The 20,433-nt window shown below is 39.6% G+C and overlaps 1 long non-coding RNA gene across 3 annotated transcripts in view; it reads right to left on the bottom strand.

Moving 5' to 3' along the window:
- Window positions 1-242: 242 nt before the first annotated feature.
- LOC148148975 (uncharacterized) overlaps window positions 243-20,433 on the bottom strand; it is a 128,844-nt gene continuing 108,653 nt past the window's right edge. For 2 of the 3 annotated variants that reach the window (XR_015758301.1, XR_015758303.1), the window contains exon 3: window positions 243-1,078. This is a non-coding gene — a long non-coding RNA (uncharacterized LOC148148975). Of the gene's footprint in view, window positions 1,079-11,921; window positions 13,006-20,433 lie in introns of those variants that run through there. The other variant, XR_015758302.1, reaches the window with a different exon arrangement.

Raw genomic sequence — 20,433 nt, forward strand, 5'->3', positions numbered from 1 at the left:
CTATGTTGAGTCCAGAAGGCTGCAAAGTGCTTAAGCAAAAATGGGTCACTGTTCCTCCAGTTTGTTTTGGAGTTCCCTGGAAAACGACAGCAGCCTAGATGTGAAAGAAAGATTATTTTTATTTAAAAAATATACTTTATTCATAAAGTAGTGGGCGGCACGGTGGCACAGTGGTTAGCACTGCTGCCTCACAGCGCCAGAGACCCGGGTTCAATTCCCGACTCAGGCGACTGACTGTGTGGAGTTTGCACATTCTCCCCGTGTCTGCGTGGGTTTCCTCCGGGTGCTCCGGTTTCCTCCCACAGTCCAAAAGATGTGCGGGTCAGGTGAATTGGCCATGCTAAATTGCCCATAGTGTTAGGTTAAAGGGGTAAATGTAGGGGTATGGGTGGGTTGCGCTTCGGCGGGTCGGTGTGGACTTGTTGGGCCGAAGGGCCTGTTTCCACACTGTAAGTAATCTAATCTAATCTAAAAAAATTATTTTGATATCTATACAATTGGTCATGCCATTCTTATGCACACTTGCATTTCTTTACATAGAGATCGGAATTGATCAGTCGTATATACAAGTCTGTTCATTGACCATGCAGATATTTTGCTGAGGTGTCAGTGGGGCCAGATTTCGAAGTGGGCCCCCGTTCCTCTTAGGCAGGCAGACCTTACACAGTTGTCTCTCCCCACTGCGCCTTGGCAGCAGCTTCCCCAAGCTTCAGAGTGTCCCTCAACACATAGTCCTGGACCTTGGAATGTGCCAGTCTGCAACACTCAGTCAGGGTCAACTCCTTCAGCTGGAAGATCAACAGCTTTCGGACAGACCAAAGAGTGTCCTTGATTGAGATGATGATCATCTCGGCGTGCATCCCAGGGAACAGACCGTAGAGCACGGAATCCCACGTCACAGAGCTGCTCGGGACAAACCTCGACAAACACCACTGCATTCCTCTCCAGACTTCTTTTGCGTAGGCACATTCCAGGCGGAGGTGTGTGACAGTCTCATTCCCTCCACAGCCGCTTCGAGGGCAGCGTGCGGTGCAGTAGAGAGTCCAGGCATGCATAAAGGATCTCACACGCAGACCACCTAGATGTGAAAGAAATATGGGGTATTGAAACAACAAATGACCTGAAGTCAGTCATGTGGGCAGAGCCACAGGATTCCACAAAGCCTACATTCAGTCTCATTAATATAGTGGGAACCATAATATGAGCAGCGAATACAGTAAACTAGATAGAGAAAGAAGTACATTTAGGGCACTGCTCCAGCGCGAGGGTATGTTTGCAGACTTGACAGTGAGAAGGGAGGAGATAAAGGAGCAAATGTTACACTTTCTGCAATTGGTTGGGTATGTGCCATAGGCGAGTGATGTAGGAGTAGACCAGCATGTCACAAATAGAACAGCACTTACTGAGTACTGATAGCGGAGGTGAGGGAAAGATATGTTTGAGGTGGCATCTTGCTGATGGTGGTAGAGGCTGATCTATTGAATACAGAGAGTGGTGGAGTGGAAAGTAAGGGCAAGGTTAACTGTTTCATTGTTCTAGGGAGGAGGGGAAGCAGGTGGGTGGGAGAGTGGGAAAAGTCAGATACAGATATGGCCATTAGCACTCTCTTCGCCTTTTGTTCTGAGGCAACCTTACCATCAATTCCACTCACTCCTTCTCTCCGCTGTTTTTGCAAGAAAAAAAACAATCATGTTTCCACCCTTCTTCAGAAGGGTCATACAGAATTTTAAATGTTAACTCCGTTTCTTTCCGGTGATGTCAGACCCAGTATGTTTCTCCCAAATTCTGTTTTTATTTCAGCTTCCAGAATCTGCAGTATTTTCCTTTGACTGAAGTTGTCATGAGCACAGTACCTCATTCAAATGAATTAGGCAGGTTTCATACGTGGCCAGGACACAACTCAGGGACAATACTGTGAATTAATACATACCTTGTACAACTGGGGGTCCCTTTAATGGGTGAATGTTTAAGTGACTAACATTTTTGTTCATGTTCCAGCACATCTGTTGCCTTTGAAGAGAGAGTATTAAATGAACCAGGTAAAGATTTGTCCATTTATGTGTCTATTCCAAAAATGGCCATCTGACAGCCGCTAGATTAGAATGTCTTTTGTCTTGTGCAGGAACCTTTCTGGGTAACTGCTAGGTCAATGAAGCCATGAGTAATGTCTTTCCGCATTTGATGAAATGATGAAGCTGGATATAAGGATCTAAATTGAAGCTCAACGCTATCTGAGAATTCATAGCATTTCTTCTAATTAAATGTAGAACATCCATCACTGGAGGATTCATGATGATGGTCCCTGTGTTAGCAGACATCCATAGTGCATACCAATACAGATAGGCAATGTTGGACATGTAGACTTTATTATAACCATAGTAAAACCTTACATATTTCGCTTTATGAATTCTCAAATGACTACATAAAGACAGATAGCAGTCATCTTTGCAGATCCCTGTAAGTGACAAATTCCTGGACCTAGCGGATAGTGCGCTCATGATGGTCTTTTAGTTGACAGATGTCTGCTTCGCTACAACTGGTGCCACCACTTGCTTGTCCCTTCTCATGATCAGACTTATGCCTAACATTCCCGTCAAAAATCCACACATTTACAACTCCTCCAATAATGCTGCTGTCCAAGTCCACTTGCAGTAGAGCGTGGACAATATTTGTACTTAGTCTGATAAGTGGCAATTATCATTTACCTTACACAAATACTAGACAATGACTATTGTTACCAAGAATATAATAAACATCTCTGCTTGGCATTACCTTAGTTAATCTCCCAGAGTCAATTTTCTGGGCTTTGTCATTGACCAAAAACTGAACGAGATGACCCATTATATAAATACTGTGGCTACAACAGCAGGTTGAAGCAAGGAATTCTGTGGAAAGTAACTTATGTCTTGACTCCTCAAAGCCTCTTAAAGATCTCTAATGCTGAAGTTGAGAAATGTGTTGGAAAACTGACTGCCTTCCTGGTTGAATGCATCATCAAAAACAATTAAGAAGCTCAACACCATCCAGACAAAGCATTCTCCCATCCACCACTTTAAACATTCATGACCTCCATCACCGATGCACAGTGGCAACAGTATATACCTTCTACAAGACACCCTGCAACTTCCTTACCAAGGCTTCCTCAAGAGCACCATCCACACTCATAACCTCTACCACTCGGACGGACAAGGGACAACAGATTCATAACAACGCCAGCCCTCTAAGCTACAACACTATGCAGATTCAAAACTATATCAATGACCTTTCACTGTCAAAATCATCTGAGTTTCAGCCCAACAATTATTTAGTCTTCAAGTTTTTGAAAATAAATGCTCTTAATTCATTGCTTCTTATCCTGTTGTTCCCTTGAGATTAAAATTGAACAGCAAAACATTTTACTAGTTTTGTCTATCTTACAGAGCAAATGATTACCTAAATTTGAAGGGGACCAATTGACCAAAATTTTGCTTCTCTTTCTTTCTGTTCACAAAAATCCTGGGCACCTAAAACAGGCCAAGAGAGCTGTCATAGTTTAGTATAATGATTAATGATCACTGTAATGCATATTTGAATTATCAGATATGACTGCAATGTCAACATGAATATATTTCTTCCTTAAAGTTCCTCCATTCCAAGACTGTCAAGAAAATTGGAAAATCTTTCACAATTTAGTGAAAGATGCCACAATTGGCCTTGGATGTTCCTCCACCCTGACTTGTAAGAATTGACATTACATTCTTTAATTGTTTTACAACTATATATTCCTGATGCAGCCATTTTCATTTCTCAAATCAAATGCTATCAATGTAGTTACCACTTACATCAGATAAACTGTAATATCCTGAATGTATTATTCATAATATCTTAAGGCCCTACAGCATAGATTTCAACTTCAACAGAAATATAAATCATGAGATATAATATTGCCAGCCCATTCACTATCACCTATTTTACGTGATAGTACAAAGTTTAGATCGGCCCCAGCATGTCTGAGAGCAGGGTTGAGCCATAACTCTGTAATCTGGAAGTGACCATGACTCGTGATCATATTTTCAAACAATGACGTTTTAGAATGCCTCACTTTTCATTCATAGAAGCGTAGAATCAAATATATTTTCATTCAGTTTACTCCACCATGATCATTTTCTCTCTATTTGTAAATTTAAAGTGTCCATGTTCTTGAAATGCTTCGAAGTGTTATCATACCAAAATTGTAGGGCATGCAGAAACCTTCAATCTAAATTGCTGAATTGGCAGATTCTGTCCCAAGTTTGTCAATACTTCATTTTGTTTTACAAAGCTAAAACATATGGACATTGCAGAGGCTTCTGGAATATTGACAATACTCATATTCTAAACATCCCTCACACAAAGTTGAGTCCCATTCTGATATAAGTCTCAAAATATTAAGCAGTAAAACAAGTATGTTAGCATAGAAGGCCAAACCTTGGACAGCAGTAGAATCTAAGCAGGAAGAAGCAGGTGGAGAATCATTGATGTTTAGGAGGGAATTGCAGAGACTGGGATCTCAGATCTTCACTGACTTATGCTAAAATATGAAAGCATCTTCTACAAATCTGGACTCCCATTGAGTCACAGTTCTGACTAAGATTACAGTACCTGCACTGATTCTTTCATCATGTAGTTTCACGCCACATTGAGTTGAAGTCAAAACAGGCCGTTCATGAAGCCAGTAAAGGCAAGAACTGCCTTCAGATTAAGACTGCAAAGCAACACTATTTATTGTAGTTTTATACTAAATATTACTATACATGACAGCCATTGATATAGTAGTCTCAGATTTTGTATTTGGGCTGAAAATGTGTTGCTGGAAAAGCGCAGGTCAGGCAGCATCCAGGAGAATCGACGTTTCGGGCATAAGCCCTTCTTCAGGAATTTGCCTTCTTCAGGAAGGCAGATTTTGTATTTGCCTTAAGTAAGGAATCATCTATCTTTCTGTGTTCAAGCCCTTCTAACTCCACCGTCACTGTGCTATTTATTGTGAGGGATATGCAGTTCTGTGACATTATTGCAAGCTGACTCCAGGGTCATGAAGCTGTTCAACATCACCCACTTTTAAGCAGTCTTTCCCCCAAACATTGACTAACCGGATTATACATATAGACTCAAGTAAATTGCTAAAAGTATTTATTTTTACAACATTTACTGTACATTTTGTCCTCATCTCTTCCAAAGTCTTTGACTCAATTCAACTGTTTTGATACGTAGAGCAAGGAAGTCTATGATCAGATGTAGAAACACTGAAGGTAGAATTTGTGATTTTATTTGTTCTCTATCTTTTCTTATTTCAGAAATTTAATCAGTCTGGCTGAAGGAATTTACAGTAATGTAACCATAGGAATGGATGAGAATTATGAGGTAGTTGCACATCTTCTGCTCCATTATTAGCTTGGGTACCATTGTTAGTTCCCTTTTGAAAAATGAAGTGGCCTTCGTGTATTTATTGTTCTTCATGTGAAATTTTTTCTTTTGCAATATGAATGTAATCTTCAAGATTTTGTTCCAAGGCATAAATATGCATGTTTGAGTTTGCATTTGATTTATAGTTGTCATATGTACTGAGATACAGTGAAAAGTGTCATTTTGTGTGCTCTACAGGAGATTGTACCATACAAAGTCCATCAGGGTAGCAGAACAGAGTGCAGAATATAGTGTTACAGCCACAAAGTGCAGAGAGGGAGATTTCAATTAACATTTGAGAGGTCCATTCAAAAGTCTGATAACTACAGGGAAGGAGCTGTTTTTGAATCTGTTTGTACATTGGTTTGTGAATAATTTAATTAGTTGCTTGATATGCTCTTTAGATTGTAGCACATCTTCAAGACTTTGTTTACTGCAATGAATACTTTATATGTGGAAGATTGAACTGGTTTATCTTCACTGATGTTGGATTTTGGAACATTGTACCTGGAATAAGATATTATATGTTAATTTCCTTGTTAATATTGTTACATGCAGTATATTGTTCAGATGAGAAATCGGTCTCCTCTGGTCAGAGGAGATATTGTATTTCAAGTAATCAACACTCCTTGTAGAAAGACAAAATGGAATCTTTTTCTATACAATGCTTCCTGAACAATTCTATAAAGTCTGTATCTAATGTTATTTAAATTGCTCATTCTGGAGTTAGAGCCATTTTTGATTGAAAAAATTCTATAACAGATGTATCTAAAATGCCAAAGACAATTCTGCAACAAATGAGCTTGTCATCTAAGTTTCCATGGTTCATATAATACATATAGGTAATCAATGAAGATTTTAAATGTCTTTCCTGGGAGGTGATTTGTACTATTGAAGTGTGATCTCATCAGTTTCTTGCTTGTTCTTGAAGTGAAATATTGATCAAAAGATAAACATGAGATTGTCAAATGTAACTTGTTTCTCAATGTTCAGTTGTATGTGTAGTAAGTGAGCTGCTCTTTCTGTTAACAGAGAAGTGTATGAGCCTATTCTGCATTTGATCTGGTGTCCAATCCAGAAGCTGTCTGAAATCTTATGAATTGTACTTTCCACATCTGCTAATTCCCGATCTATAAAAATGAATCTGAAAGTTTAGACATTTTTGGTCTACAAAAATAGATCAGAAAATTTAAATTTTCATGGTAGAAAGATTGGTTCCAGAGAATTTTGTGCATTATTTGGTTAGTAATAGGCATTTGAGGTTTTTGCTTATTTTCTTGATATGGAAAGATGTTATTAGGAATTTGGTTTTCTTCACTACACCTGTTTTGTTATCTTGTGCTTTTCTTGTGATTGTTTAAAGTTGCTGTTGAGACTTTGTTGTTGCAAGGATTTCTTTTTGACCCATAGGGTGGTGGGACTCTGGAGTGCACCGTCTCGTCAGGTAGCTGAAGTAGGAAACCTCACAACCTCTAAATTAGCAGTTAGACGAGCTCTTGAAATGTCATACATTCAAGGCTATGGGCCAAGTGCTGGAAAGTGGGACTGGTGTAGATTTTGAGTAGCTTTGGTGGTGCAGACTGAATGGACCGAATATCTGCATGAGTCCATACTTATGATTTGAGAAAATAGAATCTAGTGAATATGCACCAATTTGCTCAATGAAAAGTGTTTACAGACATGTCAGCTAAGTAAGCTGCTTTCAAGATTTACAAGGATGTTGCCAGGGTTGGAGGATTTGAGCTATAGAGAGAGGCTGAACAGGCTGGGGCTGTTTTCCCTGGAGCATCACAGGCTGAGGGGTGACCTTATAGAGGGGCATGGGAAAGGTAAATAGGCAAAGTCTTTTCCCTGGGGTCTGGGAGTCCAGAACTAGAGGGCAAAGGTTTAGGGTGAGAGGGGAAAGATATAAAAAAGAGACATACGGGGCAACTTTTTCTCACAGAGGGTGGTACATATATGGAATGAGCTGCCAAGTGGAGGCTGGTACAATTGCAACATTTAAGAGGCATTTGGATGGGTATATGAATAGGAAGGGTTTGGAGGGATATGGGCTGGGTGCTGGCAGGTGGCACTAGATTGGGTTGGGATATCTGATCGACATGGACGGGTTGGACAGAAGTGTCTGTTTCCATGCTGTACATCACTATGACCTCTTCCATACTATATCATTCTATGATTGTTGTTGCAATACTAAAGGTTTCGGCTATTTTCAACATGAAGTTTGATTTTCCTTTACCAGTATACCATCTTCATAGAGAAGATCTGAACATAGAACTATTGTAAGCTAGTTTAAAATGAGGTATTTTCATGCTAAATTCAAAAGCACATGGACAAGTTCACAGGCCTTTCCTTTATCTGACTTTGTATTTAAATTAATAAAATTAATAAAATTTCTTGGTTGCAATATAAAGCTTTGAATTAAGTTTTCACGAACTTCGCACTGATACTTTGTTTTGCAATAATGATTGCTATTCCTGGTTTGTTTTCTATTTATTCTACTTTTCAACAATTTTCTTTAGGTCCATACCTGAAGAATTTTAACTTATTAGTTTTATTGAGAATTAAATATATCTCTTTCCCCCCATCCTGTATCTTAATTGTGTGGGTTTGCTCTCAGTAAAGCCAATCTATTTTTAGCTGTCCATCGCTTTCATTGAGATCTATTTTAATGTTGAGCTCACTCTTTTTCAACCATTAATACTCCCTTTGTAATTTGCTGTGGCACAATCTTAACCTTTTTTACTCATTTCTCCTCCCCTTTGTCAACAGCGTAGAAGCTGCTATTTTCTAGCCCCCTTCAGCTATAGAGGAGAGTCGTAGAACTCCAAACATTAGCTCTGATTCCCTGTTCAGACCTGCTGAGTTTCTCCAGCACTTTGTATTTTTATATAGTAGATTTATCCACTGAAACACTGGGATAAATTCAGAAATAGAAATGTACCACAATTAAATATATCTTTTCACGTTTGAGGGAATTTTTAAACTTTAAACCTGAAAGGCTCTTGTTTTTTGATATTATCTTAACTGTAAACTGTGTAAGCAAAGTAAATTCTACTCTTCAACAATGAATAGATAATATTTCTGTTTGATATTCTGGAAAATATAGCACAATCTGTTATGTATTATTCCAAACGCATTCGACAGTTCCAGTGCATATATAACCACAAATAGCTTTAATCACCACAGATAAAATAGAAAAGAACAGACTTCTTCCAAAGAGTAAAACATGACTGTTTGAGCAACATAATCTAAAAAATAAATGCAAGCTGGTAACCATGGCAAATCATATCTGGGAGTCAGCCTTTTACCATAATCTGTGGTTATTTGGATCCAGGATTTAATTGTCCTAAATCTGCAGCAGCAATTCAGCCCGATCAACAACTCGAGAAATTTGTTTTGGTTTAACCCTTTCAGGCATAAAGTGACATCCATAGGCTATTGAATTAAACCTCTCGGAAGGAAGGCTGTGGTTAAAGCAATTGCTGGAAGTCATCCTGAAAAGGATTTTGATAAGGGGGTCACTATATTATCATACCCTGCTATCTTTAACATTTTCCTTTTTAAAGGAAGTGGAGAGGAGAAGCAACATGCTTTCTCCAGATAAAATTTGTTCAAGGATTGGATCTGGATAGTCATGGAGCTCAATGGCAGGAGTCCAGCCCTGAAAACCTGGATACAGTGTTCCAAACCCTCATTGACCTCATGCGAGAGGTCAACAATAGGCGCCATAATTTCAAATGCCATAACCCGGATACTAGATCACTGGCCACAATACTATTCAATGGACTACAACTTATTTCTCATCTACAATCAAACACTACCAATTAATTCCTATCATTCCCCTCGCTCACAGATTTTGCACACAACCGGCTTTATTTTCTATTTTTCAACAATTTTCTTTAAGTCCATACCTGAAGAATTATTTTAACTTGTTAGTTAGTTTTATTGAGAATTAAATATACCCCTTTCCTTGTCATTAATAATGACAATCACATCACTGAAAAACATTGAGCTGCATTGATTGACACACTACCATCTCTCTGTTGTGTGTGTTGTATAACCACAGCTGCAGTACTTAACACTGGGGGAAAGGTTAGGTTGCATATCCCTATCCCTTGGAGGAGACCATGGTCACCATCATCGGAACAGTTATCACTGAGATCATGGTAACATCCTTATCCTTAATTGGATGGCCTTCTGCTAATCATGCTTCCCTAACTCCTCCCTCTATTGACCCATTGGTCTATTCTACACCACCTCAGCTCATTCTCCCTGTCATTTTGTGAGAAAATATCTGGGACCAAGTCATTTCTGCAGAATGCTCAAAGCCAAGACAAAGTCTTTCATCGCATGCTACATCAATCCTCTCTCTAGACTTAATTAAATTTAAAGAAATTAAGAAAACCTCTATTTTTGCAACAAGAGCTAGGAGAAATAATCTCAAACTAAGAATGACACCTTTAAATGGTAGTGATCAGGGCAGTCCTTCCTGATATGGAACATGTGCTCAGCAACGCAAGATGGTTAGCTGGAATGTTGAGCCAAACATAGGCAGATGTTGTTCAGCGCGCTATTTGACATGTTTTTGGCAGATGCTCACCATCCTGCCCAAACATTCTCATGACAGTGGCACCAATTGTGCGTTGCCAGTAAAGTGCACCACAAACAAAACAGCAATCATTGCACCGAAAAGCCTTGAAACAAATTTTTTTACCACTAAAACTTTCAATGTTTCAAATTTCCATATTTAGACATGATATAAACCAATGCTTTTTCATCTAATGACCTTGCCAAATATTATTTTCAGTTATATAAACAAACCTGCATTTATATAACTCTTAATATAGAAAAACTTTCAAAAATACCTTGCTGAAAGGTATAAGGGAGAGGAACTGCAAACTTAGAGCCATCATGTGTCCAGCCATTCAGACTGTAGACTTTGCCATGGCTGCTAGCAAAGCCAGTCGCTGTTTCTCTGGTAGAGGATGTAAGTGGCACAAGCTGAACTGTGACATGCTTCCTTTCCCCACCTCTCCTCCAGCCTGCTGCACCAGCATGCAATGCTCCATCTTGTGGCTCTCAAGAAACCAACAAATCTTTCCCAAATGTGACAATAGCTACATTGAGAAGATAGGCAGCCTTGGGACTTGAGATGCCTAACCTTCCCAATCCCTTCAACCTGAAGGGTACCAGAGAGCTCTCAAATATGGTGTATTGTATATTTACAAAAACTGATTTTCACAGTAACGATGCACTACAGAACTACTTGTAAATTGCAAAACCTGTAAATGAATTGCAGCATGCCAAGCGTTAAAAATAATATTGCATTTGTTTTTTTTTATATATATATATTTAACAGCTGACACAAATCAGATCAGATCAGTCGATTATTTCCTGCTGCTTTCTGTCTTTGTGAGGTATTTTAAATAAATTTCGTCAAAGGAGATGACAGTTCTGCATAAATTGCTCTCTTTCTTTTGTAATAGGTCTCAATTTTTTTTATATCATTCAAAATGAAATGCTTAGATCTCTTCAAAGTAAATACAGATTAAAAAAAGAGTGCCAGCGCCTCAACTACTTACAATCGATATTAATGACAGATGGAAAGATCAAGAGTAATGTACCTAAGTTTATTGATAATATAAAGTTAGCTGGAATTGTAAGCTGTGAGGAGATCACAAAAAGGCTGCATAAACATATATAGCTAGGTTAAATGAGTGGGTAATAAAGTGACAGATGAAGTATAATTTGGAGGGGTGTGAAGTTATTAATTTTAATAATAATAACAGAAAAGCTGCTATTTTTAAAATGTGATAAACTTTTAAATGTTGATGTTCAGGGAGGTTTCATGCACTCTTACAAAATGCTCAGAAACATTTAGGCAGGTATATGGGAATTTTTATTGCAAGGAGATTGGAGTTCAAAAGCAAAGAATTCTCAATACATTTGTACAAGACTTTTGTGGTGCAATACTGAAGTACAGTGCACATCTTTGATCTCCATATCAAAGGAAGGGTATGCTTGCATTGTCAGTTGCAAAGTAAAGGTTCACAAGGTTGGTTCATAGAAAGGGCCCTATGATGAAAGTCTGGGTAATTTGGGCTCATTCTCCCTGGAGTTTTAGAAGTATGAGAATTGGTCTCATTGAACTGTGAGCAATTCTGAAGGACCTTTGGCAGGGTAGACACTAAGAGGTAGTTTCCCCTGTCTTGGACATCTAGAACTCAGGAACAGAGTCTCAGGACAAGGAGTTGATTATTCATGACTGAAGTGAGGAGAATATTCCTCACTCAGAGTTGTGATTATTTACATTTTATACGCAGAAGATTGTGGATGCTTCATTATTGAGTATATTTAAGGTGAAGGTAGACAGATTTTTGATCTCTCATCGAATCCATCGATATGGAGAACTGGTGTGACAATTGAATTTGATCATGATTGTGTTGAATGTCATAGCCTGCCCATGGCCCAAATAGTTATGTCTTTCTCCTATTCTATCATGAATTGAATTGAAATGCCATCAGTTGTTGTGTTGAGATTTGAACTCCTATTCTTTGTGATAGTGTACCTCAGAAATTGAAGCAGAGAAGTTAAAAAGGGATAGGAAGATGTCACAGATTGTTCATGTGAAGTGAAAGTAGGGTGGATGTCAGATTATTATTTTTCAGCTCAGGACAAGATCAGGAATATATCAGGAAAAGAGGTCAGAGTCAGAAGCTGAGGAGGACTGGACTAAAGAATGTACCACCAATCCCATGACAAAGCAGGCAGATCTGCACAAGTTTCTATGGCAACAACCTTTATTTATAAGCAGTGAGCAGAGTCAAGATAGAAGCTGACCATGAGAAAATGAATGCCATCAGCTGGTAGAGGGGGATGGTGGATGGAGACTGGTTGGAACTTCATTCCAGGAAGAAGAAAATAACCTCCAGATGTTCTTATTGGGAGAAGAGGTATCGAGAGATTTGAAACCTATACTGAAAAGAGAGGCAGTGAAAGCCAGGAAACTGGAAACTTAGAGGGGCAGAAGTCACAGTAGGCAGGAACTGACTGCAAACAGGGGCAAAAAGTAGTTAAAATGAGAAGAAACATTTGTATGAGGTAAGAACAGACCAAATGAGTCTATGCTAGCAGTTTGTGCATCCTCATAAGGACATCTTCACTTTCCACTCCATCATTTTGTAGTTTAATGTATCCTCTCCTTGTGGATTGTGATGGAGGTGGAATGATAATATCACTGAGCTAGTAATCCAGGCTCCTAGAATAATGCTCTGGGGGTTTGAGTTCAAATCCCAACACAGCGGCTGGTTGAGTTGGAATTCAATTCATAAATGAATGTGGAATTAGACGCAAGTCTCAGCAATGGTAACCAAGGGCCAGATTTTCTGAGGAGTGGCAAATACACACAGATTGTTCTTTCTTTGTAAGCTGAAAACGCTTCGTATTTCTGACAGGAGATTCCAGTTGGGGGTCCTTCAGAAATGCTATCATGTACTTCCATTCCAACAGTCCCTTGTAGCGCAAAGTAATCGGGCTAAGTCAAACCAGGGTCCCCTTTTTCACAGCAGTCAGTTGGATTTCCTGAAATTTAAAGATAGTGCGTCATAGACAGCCACTTTGACAGCTCCTGTGAAAGGCTAAGTAATAATGTACATGTGAGGTTAGGGTACCAGGAGGGTAGGTAGATGATAGGTAGCATGCCAAGTGGAAAGGGCATAGCATGTCACATCAGCAGGGTGCTGCAAAGAAGGGTGCCACAACACAAGTTGGCAAGATGGCCAAGTAAGTGATGGAGTGTTTAGGATAGGTCAGAGTGGAGATATTGGGTCCAGCAAAGGGTATGGGTGCAGCTTTCATGTCCTGAAGGGTCAGGGCTGTTGTCAGGTCTTGAATGGAAGAATTGTTGAATCCAAGGCAGGGGAATTGCTTTCAGGTCTGGAGCAGGATCAGGGTATCAGCTCCAAAGCAGGGGAAAGGGTGGGGTGGGTTCTGATGAGGTGTCGGCTCTCGAGATGGTGGGTGTCAGATCCACAGGGAGTGGACATGTCGAGTTCCAGGCATTGAAGGGGCATTGGGTCTTGATGTTTTGGACAGAGCGGGGGTGAGGTGTCAGATCCTGGGGGAGAGGAGAGTAGTGGTGTCAGGATCTGGCTTGTGCTGTAGATCTGAAGGATGTGTTATGTGTGGTAAGGTTATAATCAACTAGGTGAAAGTAGGTAACAGTATGGTAAGTTGGGTGTCTTTTAACTAGTTACTCAGCATTTAAGCTAGATATTTGATAGTTTAACTTCTCTTGAGTAACTATTTATGTCACTGCAGTGAAACCCTTCAGATTGTTCAATTCAAATGGAAGCTTTTGGAGGGCTCAAGACATTGGGGAATCGTTGAGTAGAATCTTCACTTTCCTGAAAAATCCTGTCAGAGTCTGCTACAATGGAAATTCTGCAGGGTCCCCCTGCACAACTCCCATCCACTGTGCAAAAACAATTATCTCACCATACAAACCCATCCATCATCATCAATTGTCATAAGATCAATGTGGTTCATTAATCTGTTTTAAGGAAGAAAATCCACCACCTTTACCTGGCCTGACCTACATGTGCCTCCAGATCCACAGCAATGTGATTGATTCTCCACTGCTTTCTTTAGTACTATAGCAAGCCATTCAGGCAGAAGTGGGTACTGCAGATGCTGGAGATCAGAGTCAAGATTTGAGTGGTGCTGGAAAAGCACAGCAGGTCAAGCAGCATCCGAGGAGATATTACAGTGGTGTTGGAAAAGTGGTGCTCAGATGCTGCCTGACCTGCAGTGCTTTTCCAGCGCCATTCTAATCCAGCAAGCCATTCAGTTCAAGTACAAATGTTGCCCTTGCCTATGAATTCTGCATCTCATGAAAAACTAATTGAGATTATGAAACATTTGAAATGTTCTGCTAAAATAGCTTTGTTACCTCTTCCACTGACTTTCAAGCTCTTAAAGACTTTGACTGTCCCAACTGACCCAAATTCTTTCATTTGATTTCAATGCCTACCATTCCCCTTGGATAGCGCTACATGAAAGTGTTGTAATTGTTACTTCTCATGCAAAACCAGACATTCAAGTGCAAACTGAAAATTTATTGTTGAACATATTAACCAACTTGAGCATTTGTGCTGTAAACCTCTAAAAAAAGATCCTTTTTATATTGCTCTCTCAACAATGGAGAAATATAATCAAACAAAATAAAACCTTTACAACAGCCTTCTAATCTATGCTGGATAGTGTAATGATTGTGAAGACTGAGATGGAAAATCCAAAGCTCTGTATGAAGAAAAAAATGTGCAATTTAATAACATTTTTCATTCCCTGAAGATGCCCAGACTTCTTCATATTGTTTCTAAAATTGGCTTCAACGACTAACATACACACAACAATGTCCCACAAATAGTAAAGGATAAATGCCTGATTCATCTCTTTTTGGTGGTACAGATTGGGGGATAACTGCCAGTCCAGAAGAAGTTTCCTGCTTTTTGTTATAATATCGGGTTTTTGTTCTGCTTATGTGCTCAGGCAGATTGATGTTAACTCAACAACTTATTTGAAAGCAAGATTTCTGGTGATGCAGCATAATTACTAACTTTTGACCTGGGATGGGGATAGAATTATTGATCATCTCTCTAATTCGTAGGTGAGAATGCTACCACAGGTTTATTTGACCTAAAGTGTTTAATGTGAACAGCAAGGAGCCAATGACACAATTTGAAAGGAACATTTAGTGGGCAAGCCAACATTTCTATGGATGACAAAGGAGATAGAAATTAAATTAAAGAAGCTATTATGATAGATGTTAAATAATAAGTTCAACTGAGAACCAAGCTGAATATGTAAGGCTCAGGAGAGAAGTAAAGGGAAATATAATAGAAACAAAAAGGTTTAATGAAAAAGACTGGCAGCTAACACATAGGGGAAACTCAAAGGGGAAACAAGCACACCAAAATAAAAAGTGTGATAATAAAAAGGAGTAGGCAAAAGTGATGACTGCAGATGCTAGAAACCAGAGTTTAGGTCAGAGTGGTGCTGGAAAAGCTCAGCAGGTCAGGCAGCATCAGAGGAGCAGGAAAATCAACATTTCAGGCAAAAGCCCTTCATCAGAAATAGAGGCAGGGAGCCTCCAGGGTGGAGAGATAAAATTTTCGGATGCTGCCTGACCTGCTGAGCTTTTCCAGCACGACTGATCTAAAAAGGAGTAGGGTTGATTAGGGACTCAAAAAAGAGGATTTACACATGGCAGCAAGATGCATAACTGAGGTGTTAAACAAACACTTTGCTCTGCCTTTACTAAGGAAGGAGATGATACCTAAGCTGGGTGGCAGGGATGGAATCTCAAGAAGGGTTTAAAATTGGTAAAGAGGAGGATTTGGGTAAGCTGTCGATATTAAACTTTATAAGGCACCAGGATCAGATCCCATTGATCCAAGGATATTGACAAGGAAACGAGAATGTGAATTGCAGAATCACATGCAATTATCTTTCAATCATTTCTAGATTCAGGGTGGTGCTGGAAGACTGGAGAATTGAAAACATTAAGCCCTTGTTCAAAAAAGGTTGTAACGAGAAGCCCAGTAATTACTAACCAGTCAACTTAACATCGATGGTGGAGAAACAATTATTTGGATAGAATTAATAGACACAAAAAATATTTAGAAGAGTTAGCATGATTGGTTAGGAGAAAATGAGGCCTAGCTAACTGGCTGGACCTTTTGGAAAGCGTGACAGAGTGTGTTGATGATGCAAGGCTGTTGGCGAGGTTTACATGGATTTTCCAAAATGCATTGGATAGAATAGCCACAACAGACTGTTGAGAAATGTTACAGGCTATGGAGAAAAATGGACAATAACAACATGGGTACAAAATTGGCTGGGAAAGCACAGCAGGTCAGGCCACATCCAAGGAGCAAGAGAATTGACGTTTTGGGCATAAGGATTTCATCTGGAATTCCCTTCAGGAACACACTCTCGACTCTGATCTCCACCATCTGCAGTCCTCACTTTCTCAGAATACAAAATTGGCTGAATGACAGGAAACAAACAGTAATGGCTCATGGGTATTTTTCAGCTGGAGGGCGGAGTTTTCAGGTGTCCATAATGCAATCCTTGCTTTTCCTGATAAATCATCCAGGGCTCGTTGTGCAGGAGACAATTTCAAAATGGTAAGAATGTTAAACTGAGAGGAGTTACCTGTAATGTAAAAAAGGCATTGACAAAGTGGCAGAGTGACGAAGTGGTCAATGCAGCAAAGTCTGAGGTTAGTCACTTTGATAGAAAGAATATGGAGGAATATTGTTTAAAAGGGGTACAAATTGCAAAACTCATGCAGGACTAAAGAGGTCTGTGTATTTATGTGTATCAGTCAATAGAGGTGGCAGGTAGAGAGAGCCACAAAGAGAGCAGGCTGTATTATAAGTATAAGTAATAAGTGCAAAGAATACACGATCAGAGTAATTATGATGAACTTATATAAGACACTAGTTAGACCTCAGGTGGAATATTGTGTATATTTCTGGGCACTACCTGATAGGAAGGATGTGAATATGTTAGAGAAAGTGTAGAAGATGTTTACGAGAATAGTTCTATGGATGAGAAATGTGAGCTGTGAAGTTGGACTAATGAAGTTTAGATGGATCTCTTCAAAGAAGAGAAGGCTGAGGGGGAAATGTTTAAAATCACAAGAATTCAGGATAGGTAGATAAGGAGGATCTGTGGCTGGGTATAAGAGGATCCAAAACCTCTTTAAAGTTTTAAAATGTTTGCAAAAGAAGCAAACACAAACTGAAAGATAAAATCATTTTAAAGCAATTGGTTTGAGGTTTGAATGCACTGCCTGTCAATGTGGTGAGGTAAGTTTAAGAAGGAATTGGATGATTATTTAAATGTAACCAATATGCAGGGTTATAGGCGTTTAGCACTAGGTGAAAATGGTCACAGTGCTGGTGCCAATTCGATGGGCTGAATGGCTTCCTCCAGTATTCTGAATTCCTTTTACAATAACTTCATTGATAATTTTGGAAAGAGCTTCATACAAATCAGATGTGTCCCATTCATTTGCTGCTGACATCCAAGAAATGACAGATGCACTGCAAGTGGGATCCCTCCAGCCCTGAACAACGTGGGCACTGGTGAAAAAGTTGGGATGAGATTCACAGGGAGGACCTTCCTGGCATCCAGAACAAAAAGTCCTAGTTTCCAAACAAGTTGCACAGCGATGGGCTATTTGTATGCATTAACATGTGTTAACATCCTCATTATTATGCCACCTTGCAAAAGTTTCCAATTCTCCCATCCATTGCCTAGAAACTGGACAATGATAATTCCTGACATGGAAGTCAGAGCAGTAACCTAGTGCTTCCAGGTCACTACATGCTTCTCCAGCCCTCCAACAGTTACTAACACCTTCGGGCATACTCCATGGGCAGCGACCACATGCAACCCTTATCCAGCAGGATCTCCAGGTCTCCGCTGGCAAAGTAGGGTGGCAATTGTCCTCTGTCCACCATGTCTGGGGCTATTGACAAGAAACACACAAGGCAGCTGCGAATTGCCAGCCTTGGAACTGGTCCATATTTGGGCTTTAAGATGGTATCAGGAATCCAGGAAAATATTGGCAATGGCCATTTTTTCTGCCTGTAGAGAGTGGGAGAAAAGGATAACTGAAATGTCATGGGGCTGTGGTGCGGAGGGAATGAACCAGGTTTGGGAAGATAGTGTAAGTAGACTGTCTAGGGCTTGCAGGGTGACAGCCTCTGTGAAATTTAACAAAAATATCACTTAGCTTATTTCCAGTAAGATTTAGCCATTTTCTTCATCATATATGAAGCACTATGAGATGTGACAAGAAACATGGGAAGGAATTAAGTATAAATATGACTTTCACAATCTAAGTTCAAATTTCAAATGCAGCCCAAATAAATTGGATAAATATTCTAATAACAGTCATTTGCATTATTATAGACCTTTTACATAAGAAATAAGAGTACAAGCAGACCATTTGGTTGAGGTCAGTTTTAGGGAGTGTTAAAGAGGGGAAATTGATGAGAACAGCAGTAAAATAGTAAAGTCTAGAGGGAACAAAGGCAGGATGAGGATTTCATTAGCAGTTAATTGAGGCGGGATAATAATATCACTCAACAGGTTGATTAGGAAATACCTAGAATCAGGTAGTTTTGGAGCTAAGCAGGCAGTATTGGTGAAGAGAACTCTTGTGGTGAGAAGCTCATTCAAGGCTGTGAACAATATAGCTTATCCTCAAACTGTTGCCATGGGGGCACTAGAGATTTGTGGTGCAGATCAAAGGAAATTGATGTTTCTATGTAGCAGTAGGGAATGTCAGGCAAACAGTTGGCCAAGTTAGGGACATTGGAGGAGAGCAGGCATATGTGGAGGAGCTAGGATTGGGTGCGGTCAGCATACAAGCTGACTCCGTTTTTACAAGGTTTTGCTAAGGGGCAGCATGTAGTTGAAAAATAGCAAGGGGAAAAACACAGGAATGATTTAGAGAAATCAAGCTGGATACTCAAGGACCATGGGGGAATATGGCTGTTGTGCACTAAATGTAAGAACAGCAAAAAGGACATTCCTTATATATCTGGTTCCCATGCTGCTATACATTTCAGAGAAAAAGGACAACAGTAATCTCTATCAGAAAGGTTGACTGATATGACAATTGTAAACCGCACATTCATGCAGTTTGGACAATAGGTTCTGAGGCTGCCGTGTAGATATTGACCTGGCATCTACTCTCCCTGCCTTGGGAATGGCTATGTGCCAAAATGGGAATTAACTCTTATTTCCCAGCCCACTTTAATGAGCACATAATTCACTCCTCCCACATTTTTATTATTTTAAAGCATACTTTTATAATGGATCCCAAAGAGCCTTATTAAAAGGAGGGTCTACTATATTAAATTAATACAATCATATTCATGCATTAAAGTATTAAATAAATTTAGCTAACTTAACAAATGAATTAAATTATAAAACAAAATTATTTCAGATGTGGGGGTTAAAGCTAATTCTCTTGTCGATGTCCCATTCAATTTATTCCGAAGGAAGCCTGTTCTGAAAAGAAAATGTTTTATAAAATATAATTCTACAACTCATATGCATGATGCACACTTATAATAGCCTCATTCTTAACCTTTGCAAATGATAATCTGTCAACCCTGGTCATCTAAATGGGTCAGTTAAGTTCCTCATTATTCGCTAAGTACTCGACTCCATACAATATAAATGTCAGATCTTTAAATTTTTAATACCGTTCTATTTTGTATATAAAATAGCACTTTCTAATTTTAGTTCTGTCACCGATTACTACCGCAAATTGATTAAAAATACCAGTGTATGGGTAATTTGTTACTTGATCTGAGCATCTTGTGTGAAACATTGTAACAAGAAAGCATTGAATAGCATAAATAGTCACTTATATTTGAATATTTTACATTGGTCAGATGACATATTGAACTAACCTTGTGCAGAATATAAACTGATTTAGACTAGCTTCGAAGATAATCACTGCTTGGTTCCAAAAATTGCACAAATCTAAGAGTAGAAACAGTGGGCGGAATATTCCTAGAGCCATGGAGTTATAGTTGTCGTCAGGACTAAGAGTAAAATCTGAAGATTGCTCATCAATTGGCTTGACCTGCCTCAGAGCTATTTTGTCAGAGACAGGGTCAGTACAATAGTAACCACCATGTCAGGCTTGTCTGCTGATTGAAGCCTGGCAGGAACCTCGATGTGGCCTTTCAGCAGTAAGGCAGAGAGGTAGCCTCAGGCGACTGACTGTGTGGAGTTTGCACGTTCTCCCCGTGTCTGCGTGGGTTTCCTCCGGGTGCTCCGGTTTCCTCCCACAGTCCAAAGATGTGCAGGTCAGGTGAATTGGCCATGCTAAATTGCCCGTAGTGTTAGCTAAGGGGTAAATGTAGGGGTATGGGTGGGTTGCGCTTCGGCGGGGCGGTGTGGACTTGTTGGGCC

Source organism: Chiloscyllium plagiosum, unplaced genomic scaffold (genome assembly GCF_037043375.1).
Source record: "Chiloscyllium plagiosum isolate Xiang-an unplaced genomic scaffold, Cpla_swu_hap1 HiC_scaffold_10, whole genome shotgun sequence".
Taxonomy (NCBI): domain Eukaryota; kingdom Metazoa; phylum Chordata; class Chondrichthyes; order Orectolobiformes; family Hemiscylliidae; genus Chiloscyllium; species Chiloscyllium plagiosum.